Source organism: Triticum aestivum, chromosome 2D, assembly GCF_018294505.1.
Source record: "Triticum aestivum cultivar Chinese Spring chromosome 2D, IWGSC CS RefSeq v2.1, whole genome shotgun sequence".
NCBI lineage: Eukaryota > Viridiplantae > Streptophyta > Magnoliopsida > Poales > Poaceae > Triticum > Triticum aestivum.
Window position 1 is genome coordinate 10361051 of NC_057799.1, and position 8844 is coordinate 10369894.

Genomic DNA, 8844 nt, shown 5'->3' on the forward strand with positions numbered 1-8844 from the left:
CATGACCAACACACACTTCGACCTATGCCCCCCCTTCAAGATGTTTATGAAAATTGAACGAGCCGAAGGCGGGCCGGAGGTTCCCTCACGCCGGAGGTGCCGTGCCACACCACGACGTACAACGCGCCGCACGAACCAGCACGCCGCACGACCAACACACACTTCGACCTATGCCCCCCTTCAAGATGTTTATGAAAATTGAACGAGCCGGAGGCGCTTTTCTTCAATTTAGTAAAGTTAGTATACACCCGTGCCTCTCCTAGTGTTCACTTGTGCCTATAAAAGAAGTCACGCGATTGAATGACTCTCGAGACTGTTGTTTTACATTAAAAGGTTGCTTTTTTTCTTTACTTGAAAGGTGACATTTTATAGTGTTGGTAGTCCCCGCCCGTAACTACCCCATAAATCTCCATTACCCGAAAATATAATGCGAACAAAAAGGGAAACAAGAAAGGGAAACAGGGAACCAACCGCGCGAGCTGGTATTTTTTTTGTGTTTTCGCGCGGAAAGGGAAAACGGAAAATTCTGATAGTTCGAGGGTCAAACTGCAAAACGCACCAAACCACAAACCGGAAAGGGAAAAAGCGGGGACCAACCACGCAATTGGTTTTCCCTTGCGGGAGCGCTCCGCGCGCGACACTTATCACGCGCGGAGTGCTCCCGAACCGCTCGTTATGTTAACTAGTTGCTCCCGTTCAACCCAGTCTTCTGAAAAGGCAGCCATGAGAAGGAGGATCCCGGGAAAGAAGCCCGCGTGAAGCTCCATGCACGCCGAACATGGGGTGGCCCCCTGTTGGGCCCCATATGTTTGACTACACATGGGGCCCCACCGGTGTTGACTACACATGAGGCGGCCCATACCGCACACCTGTCTCACAATCTTGATACAGACCGCATGTAGGGTATAGTGTTTCAACCACTCCATGGTGATATCATGGAGTGGTCTTCTCGTGTAGTAGATAGGTAGTTTTTCATTGCTCTGTACCGACTATAAATATGAATGGAACACTGTCAGTAGAGAGCTGTCAGTAGAGAGTTGCGAAAGGAAACATGTCCTAGAAAATATCTCACACACTCCTCCTCCATTGTTACTCGCACACCAAGGTTCTTCCGTGAGCTCATTCCGGCGGCTCGCAGAAAGATCGGGTTGGGCTAACAATCTCCTATCATGGCCTCCGACCCTGTGTCCTACAATGGCCGGTAGAGTCTTGGCCATTTCCGAGCTGGATCCAAAGAATGGTTAAATCTACAAAGTCGGGCACTCTGCCAGGAATGTCTCCCAAGTCAGTACGGATGCCGAATTCACTTATGTAAATTTCTTTACAGTATACGAGCTATAGTTAGATGGAGTACGCATCTTCTAGAAGATCCCTTGGACTTCGTATGTGAATACATCAGCATGCAAGTATTATTACAATACTTATTCATAGTTTATTATCTTCACAATGATGAAGCTACATTATGAACAAATGTAGTTGCCGGGAAGATGATGATGTTTGTCCTTTGCAGCTAAGGTGGATAACTTAGAAATATTTCTGCAGAAGGTCTGATGTTTGTGCTCCGGTGATCACCCCCTTGTCAATTGTTCTATGGCATGAACATGGGAGCTTTCCTGACCTTGGTGTGTTGCTCGAATGCGTAGGCCATCTCGATCAACCTCGGCTCGAACCCCCTCAACCCACGAAAGCAGAGACCAAATGGCACCCCCATCTTGCCATACCCGGCTGGCACGGAGATGCCCGGCATGCCACCGATGGCGAGCACCAAGGATGCATCAGCGTTGGGCGTCACGATGGCATCTAGCTTGTGCTCCTTCATCAACTTCTCCAACCCATTGGTAGACAACTTCTTAAGCTGACGGATCGCTGCTCTCTCTGGAGCACCGATACCAGTCGTGTTCTCGGCTGCTAGGAAGATGATCTGCCCGATTTCTTTCAGCTTCTCCTGCCATACATTCATGTAAGAAAATTAAGTTTCACAATATTTATCTGTTCAACTCTTCAGATATAAAAAGGTGAATGCCTGAGAATAAAACTAAAGAAAAGATAACATCGATCATAGCGAGAGGAAATGCATACACAATGAACAGGAAACTAAAATTTGGAGCCGACCTCAACCGGATGTGCATTGTTGAAAGCTATGATCTCTGCAAGTGATCGAACTGGGGAGTAGGATAAGTCTAATAGGTAAGAGTTGAGGCTTAACTTGAACTCTGCTGGTAATGCAATCTGTTGCCCATTGTTAAGGTTATCCATTGTGATATCTAACTTGTCTATGTCCAGGTTCTCAATAAGAATAGCTCCTTGTTTCCTTCAAGAATACGTGCAATGAATTATTAGAAAAAACATGCTATGAAACAGATATGTGGATTAATTTCACCAATATACACCTCATTGTGTTGAGATGTTGCCGGTAAACCATGTGCTGCACAGTCCCATTCGGGAAGTTGAAGAAGCCGTTGGGGACACCGATTCTCTTCCCCTTTAATCCGTCCATGTTTAAGAACTGCATATACCCGCCATGGGGAATGTATTTGGAAGTTTTCCTCGTGGCTGCTGCATCCCGAGCATTGTAGCCAACAATGGCGTCCAACACATGGACTGCATCTGCCACCGTGCGGCAAATAGGTCTGCAGTTACATAAATCTCAAGATTTTTTTAATTTGTTCATATATGCATTTCCTTAGGTTCTAAACAAAACCCGGTGGCTTTGAACATGTCTGGAAATATGCATATGCAGAAAATTTCTATGCATAGGTATGACCACACGTGACTGTACAAAATTAATGAAAATAGACATATATGGCAACCACTTATTGAGATATATAGGATGCTTAGCAGCATTTGCAAAAAACAAAAAAAACAAAAAAAAAAAAACAGAATGAGTCTTGCTCATTTGGTTGTGGAGGAGGATGTACAACCCCACGTTCAGATTCTCGTTAACACCGACGTGGATTTTGTTTCTATTTATTAACATTAAGGGTATTACTGATTGCATTTTTAACAAATATTGGATTCTTAGTACCATCTACCGAAAGTGATATGTTATTTAGAGCTGGGTTCTCTCTTGCCTGGACTACTAGGAATATTTATATGCTTAGCAAGGAGTAGCAACTAGCCAATTGGGGAGTTGAATATAAAGTTGGAAAAATGTCCAACTTTTTGTAGGAAAAGAGGGCATCACCACCCCTTTTCTAGGTTAATTGTTACATTCGAAAATACTACTGTATCGATAAGAGTATCAAAACAAATATGGTTCTTTGAGAGATACCACTATGCATCCGACATATATAGTATGTATTACCCCATATTAGGTATTTGATATGCTGAAGTCAAATCTCTACTCCTAATGTCTGAGTTGGTGAATAGTATCCACGGTTTATTTTCGCTGGTGTTTTTTCGTCCTCCCTCTCACCATCTCTCCTATACATAGGTTTTTTCACCCTGCCACTAAAACCGAAGTAATTCCCTTCAATACTCCGCCTGGTTTATGTCAGGTAATAATTCTCGCGCTTCTTTCTTTGGTAGGTGCTAATTTGCTTACCTTCGTACGTGAGATCACCTTCCCATCAAAAACCGAATTGGTTTTCCATTTGGTTTTTATATCCATAATATTTTAATACCAAATTACAGATTAAACAATTGCGTTATAATTTTTGATCACCTTCCTAAATCGTCCACGACTCGCTCGAAGGAGGGAGCGAGGCCCCTCGATCGTCTTGCTACGAGTACGTTGTGGTTTCGTTTCTTAACCTACGATCGAACGAAATCTCCAGGCCCACCCCACGTCCTTGATTTCGTTCCATACCCCCACCACCGAAGATCCTCCCCATCCCCATCCTAATCTTTCCTTCCAAAAATCTTAACTTTCCTTGCCTAGCTAGGGACCTAGGCCCACAAATTTCAAATCACAAAACGCTCTACAATCTTTCCTTTGGTCTCAACCAGATTGTGACCCTCTCTCCCGACGATCTCGTCCTCGTCCTCAGGCGGCCAAGACTAGCACGTGGATGTAGCTGCGTATCGGAAATCCTAGCGACGACAGAGGATCCGGTCGCTATAGTGAGGCTGGTCGCTGGTGGTGGCCGGATTGTCACCATGGACAAAGCGGTAGGCGAAGTGGTGGCATTGGTGAGCGGCAGCAAGGACAGCTTCTTCAACATGATGTGATGTCTCGACTACATTCAAAAGGCAACACAATCCATCCATCCTGCCGCACCTCATTACGTCTGTTAGGTTTAATCTTGATTTCATATCTGCATGTGTTTTTTTGCTTTTGTACTGCATGTAGTTCATCAGGTGAGTCGTGGGTAGGAGTCTTGGAGCAGCAAGTGTGCAAGGCGAGATGCCAGATCATGTGAAGCGATGTAGATGGTGAGATTCCTGGTGTCGTGTGGATCGGCACGCCGCCGTGTGAAACGGCAAGCTGAAGCCAAGGCCCTGAGGAGTAGTCGGGTGAGTTTGTTAGTATTGCATGCCAGGTCCAGGAAGAAGATTAGCCGCACGGGATAGTTGGTTAGTGGTGCGTTAGTGCGTGGGTTAGTGCCACAAAAATCAGGGAGGCTTTGCCCCGGCTGTGTGCGTGCGTGTGTGTTTTATTTAAGAGTTGTACATATGTTTGCTTTGAGAAGGAGAAATACAGAGAGAAAAGGTCGTGGCCGTGTGAAGCAGCACGACGCCAAAAACCTTCTGTGTTCCATTGTTCCTGTGCGAACTTGTGAGAACCTGAGAGGAAGAAGGAGCTGGGGATCAGCTCCAACAACGTCTACCCTGTTTCTCAACTATGAAAACCGTAGTTTTAGTTCTATAATTATGTGTGCTTGGCTACTTGCTTGATGTGTGTGTGTGTCGCTGCACTCCTCACCTGCTCCCACCAGTCAGCAGCGGCCGGCCGGTGCGCTCTCTCGCACGCCGCCGGTAGAAGGGGTGAGCTGGAGCTATGGATGCTAGCAACTAACAAGGGTTTGCAGAACGCAGGTGAGGGGTCGCATCGCCATACCCATCCCAATTGTTGGTATTCTTTTTTCTTTCAAATGGAAATCGGAAAGGTGCGACAGGTCCCGGGAGCCCAGGCACCCGCTTATCCTGTCCGTACAACGGTTTTAAGATTCATGCGAGTTACTGTTTATGCGCAGGAGATTTGCAGGTTCAGAGTAAAAAGTGAGCTGTTGTTATGCGGTCAAACAGGGACGTCAGAAGCATGCAGCATGCAGAGATAGGGTAGGCAGGACTAGACATGCAGCATGCAGAGATGGTTGAAGTGACAACACAATAGAGCGTGCATGCGACTAACATCATAGCAATGGATTCCTTTTCGCCACGTGTTGTTCAGCTTGCTCTGCCGTTTCAGATTTATTGGGCGACCGGAGCTGGTTTCTCTCTCACAAGTGTTTTCTTCCTCTCTCCATTTTTCTATGTGACTTCTTTAGGAAAAAAGTGAAGTTCTCTGTCATATGCGCTCTCTCTCTCTCTCTCTCCATTTTTTCTGTCACATCTTCAGAAAGTAAAGTTCACTTTTAAGCGATTACTCTCTTCTTTTTTCTCTGTCACTCTCAAAGTCTCACGCAGCAACGTCCTCTCACTCAAGTGTATTACATTAAAAAAAGTACTGTTGTATTGTTTCTCTCAGCTGTCAGAGAAATGGAATCTGTGTTAGATGAACACTGTGAGGGTTATTGTTGATGTACTCGGGCCGACATGTCAACTCGACAGCTCCCTGCTTGCATCGCTAGGTGGAATCAGCCTACGAGGCACAATGCCAGACTAGGCCTGGAATCATTTCAAATAGACGCATCCTCCCATGCTAAACAACTGTTGCGCCTGCTAATCAAAATTGTGGTACAGTACATTGCACATATCTCTATACGGTGAATTCTGAACGTATGGTTTTGATAAAGGGGTGTCTAGACACCCGGGTACTGAAAATCCATTCTCAATGGAAATAGCAAGGTGACTGTCCTAACTATAAAAGTTGTACTAGCAAGATCATCAAAAACACCAATGCTTGAATTTTTAGACTATGTTCAGTTTCTGTGCCAAGCTCGAAATTTGAATATATAGCATGCTCTCTTTATTTGAGCGTGTATGAATGTTCAATTGTTCATGCATGAAACTACATAACCAAGAAATGCTAGATTTAGCGATGCTTTCATCAGAGTTCTTGTACATCAGACTGCACTGTTATCACATGCTTGATATTTATCATGTCATCATTGGAAGTTCTGAGTGTTTTAGCCTATGATTGATGTGCCATGGGATGTAGGCGCCATCGATGGAAAACATGGTGTATGCGACTTCAAGTATGTTCTAATTTTGTTCAGTGCTTTGTGGTCCGATTTATGTGGTTTCTGAAAAAAAAATTATGTGGTCTTGAGGTGCAGGAAGCCGGAGGGGAGAGGCAGTCGGTCAAGTCTTGCTGGATAGGGAGGTGGACGTGGAACTTGCAGCATTCTTGCACGGGTGTGGGGAAAGGAAAAGATGGGCTTCTACTGTACACTTGAAGATTGTTGAATCATCTTCCGAGAAGTAAATTCAGGAGTTGCAGGCATGTTAGAAGGTGACATGTTCATAGTATATCTTCAGTCTTATGCACACAACATAGTATTGTCAGCCTTGAAAAAAACTGTTTTACATACTCCCTCCGGCATTTTTACTCCGCGTATTAGATTTGTGTCAAGTTAAATTTTGCAATGTTTGACCAAATTTATATTGAAAAATATGAACATCTACAATATGAAATATATGTATTATGAAGCCCTTATGAAGCTACATTTCATAATGAATCTAATAATATTGATTTGGCATTGTGAATGTTGATACCTTTTTCTATAAGTTTGGTCAAAATAGAGATACTTTGACTTCAGACAAAACTTATATGTAGACTAAAAAGGACCGGAGGGAGTATATTACTCGTAAGACAAGCTAGGACTGAACATACTTTCTCGTGGTACGTAAACTACGTCATTTATGGTTGTAGACGGGTATTTTAACTGCTTCATTTCTTGCATGATGTTGGTAAGGTGCTTCCATAACTCGTTAGAAAATTGAGTGGAATGGCCTTCCATGTTCCCACTGTCGATTTTTTCTGTTGTTGATCTCACCCTTAGACTTAAGGGAGCAACATATGAGCAGATTATTACGGCTCCTATCAAGTGAGTAATGCTAATAACTAAGATCAATACACTTTATTGGGCTGAATTTTGGTTTTTGATGTTTATGCAACATAAATATCTTTCTTTGGATGGGTAATAACACTTTTAAGAATGTCGTTGTGACTTCTGTAGTACTCCCTCCGTCCCAAAATAAGTGTCTCAAGAAATGAAGCAGTTAAAATACCCGTCTACAACTATAAAGTTGAGACACTTATTTTGGGATGACGGAGGGAGTATATATTTACTAACATTTATTGTAGGTCCACATGTGAGAATACAGTTGTGCCAACATTTTCTCAAATTTTTATTTCTTTATTGGTTCCTCCCATGTATAAAAAGTTGGTATTCCTCTACAACATATGCCCTAATACATCTCTCCTTGCACCCATACTGTTTGTGAAAAAAAATGTTTTCTATACATGTGATTTGATTTTCAAACTTGAATAAGCAGTTTGAGCTAGAAAAGTTTTCCAAATAAAATTTTGAAATCGCATTTTTGTGATGCCTCACATACCCATGTCTCATTCATCCGCCGTCGCCCCCAACAACAAGAATGACGATCAGCTCACGAGACGGCTACTAGACCGCTAGAGCCCTCTTCAGAAGGCAACACATTTGAGACTAAGAGAGATCAAGAGAGAGTGAGTGAGAGAGAGAGGAGAGAGGGGCGATAGATCGAGGGAGGGAGGGAGGAAGGGGGAGAAAGATCTTGTAGGCACACAATTGTAGGACAACCATGTTCTGAAATATAAATGAGATTTGTTGGTAAGTCACCATTTTTTTTGTTCTCAATCTACCAGACATCAGAACCTTAATGTCGAATCTGTGTACATATGCTCTTTGATAAATATGTTTTTACCTCTTGATATGTTAGTTTGGTTGTAAATTTATGAGTTCACATATCACTGTCAGAAACATTTTAGTTAAGGGAAGAAAAAGGGAACAAATGAAGAGCGCTTTAAAAGCCCGTTGCAACGCACGGGCATTCTACTAGTGGTATGTAACCGGCCATATGCTATTTTTGAACCTTGGCATGGCAAGTGGAAAAATTTAGTGTCAAGTACGTTTTCCTGAAAGATACCACTAAGCATCCGATATTGCACCCCATAAATATATCCTGAAGTCAAACGGTATCCCATAGGGCATATTCTCTATTTCAATCATGGCATGGCAAGTGGTAATGTTTAATCTCAATGGTCTCTTACTAGCCTATGTTAAAAAAAAGGATGTTTGACCACCACGTCTCTCAATTGATGCATTTCGATACTCTATGGACAAGAATATTGAAACAACTATGTTTCTGTAAGAGATATATGCCACTATGCATCACATATGTTATGTATTACCCCATACTAGGTTACCCGTAACGGGAAGTATCATATACTAGTATCATATGATATGATACTAGTGTATGATATGTAGTGCATAATATCATAAGTTACTATTTTAATTATATTGCCTTATTAATTGTCATGTATGACACAACGTAGTACAACATTTAATATGATACAGTATCATGATATGATATCACATCCGCTCTTTTCACATTTAGTTGTGTGCCACATCATCAATAAAATCGAGTTGGCATGCATGATACCGCTTATGATACTTCCATTATGACCAGCCTTTGGTATCCGATATGCTGAAGTCAAATGGCATCTAGCCAGGCATATGCTATTTTGGAACGTTGAAA

The 8844-nt window shown here is 42.8% G+C and overlaps 1 pseudogene; it reads right to left on the bottom strand.

Annotated features, from left to right (window-relative positions):
- Positions 1-1526: 1526 nt before the first annotated feature.
- Positions 1527-8844, bottom strand: part of LOC123048224 (probable amidase At4g34880) — an 8842-nt pseudogene continuing 1524 nt past the window's right edge.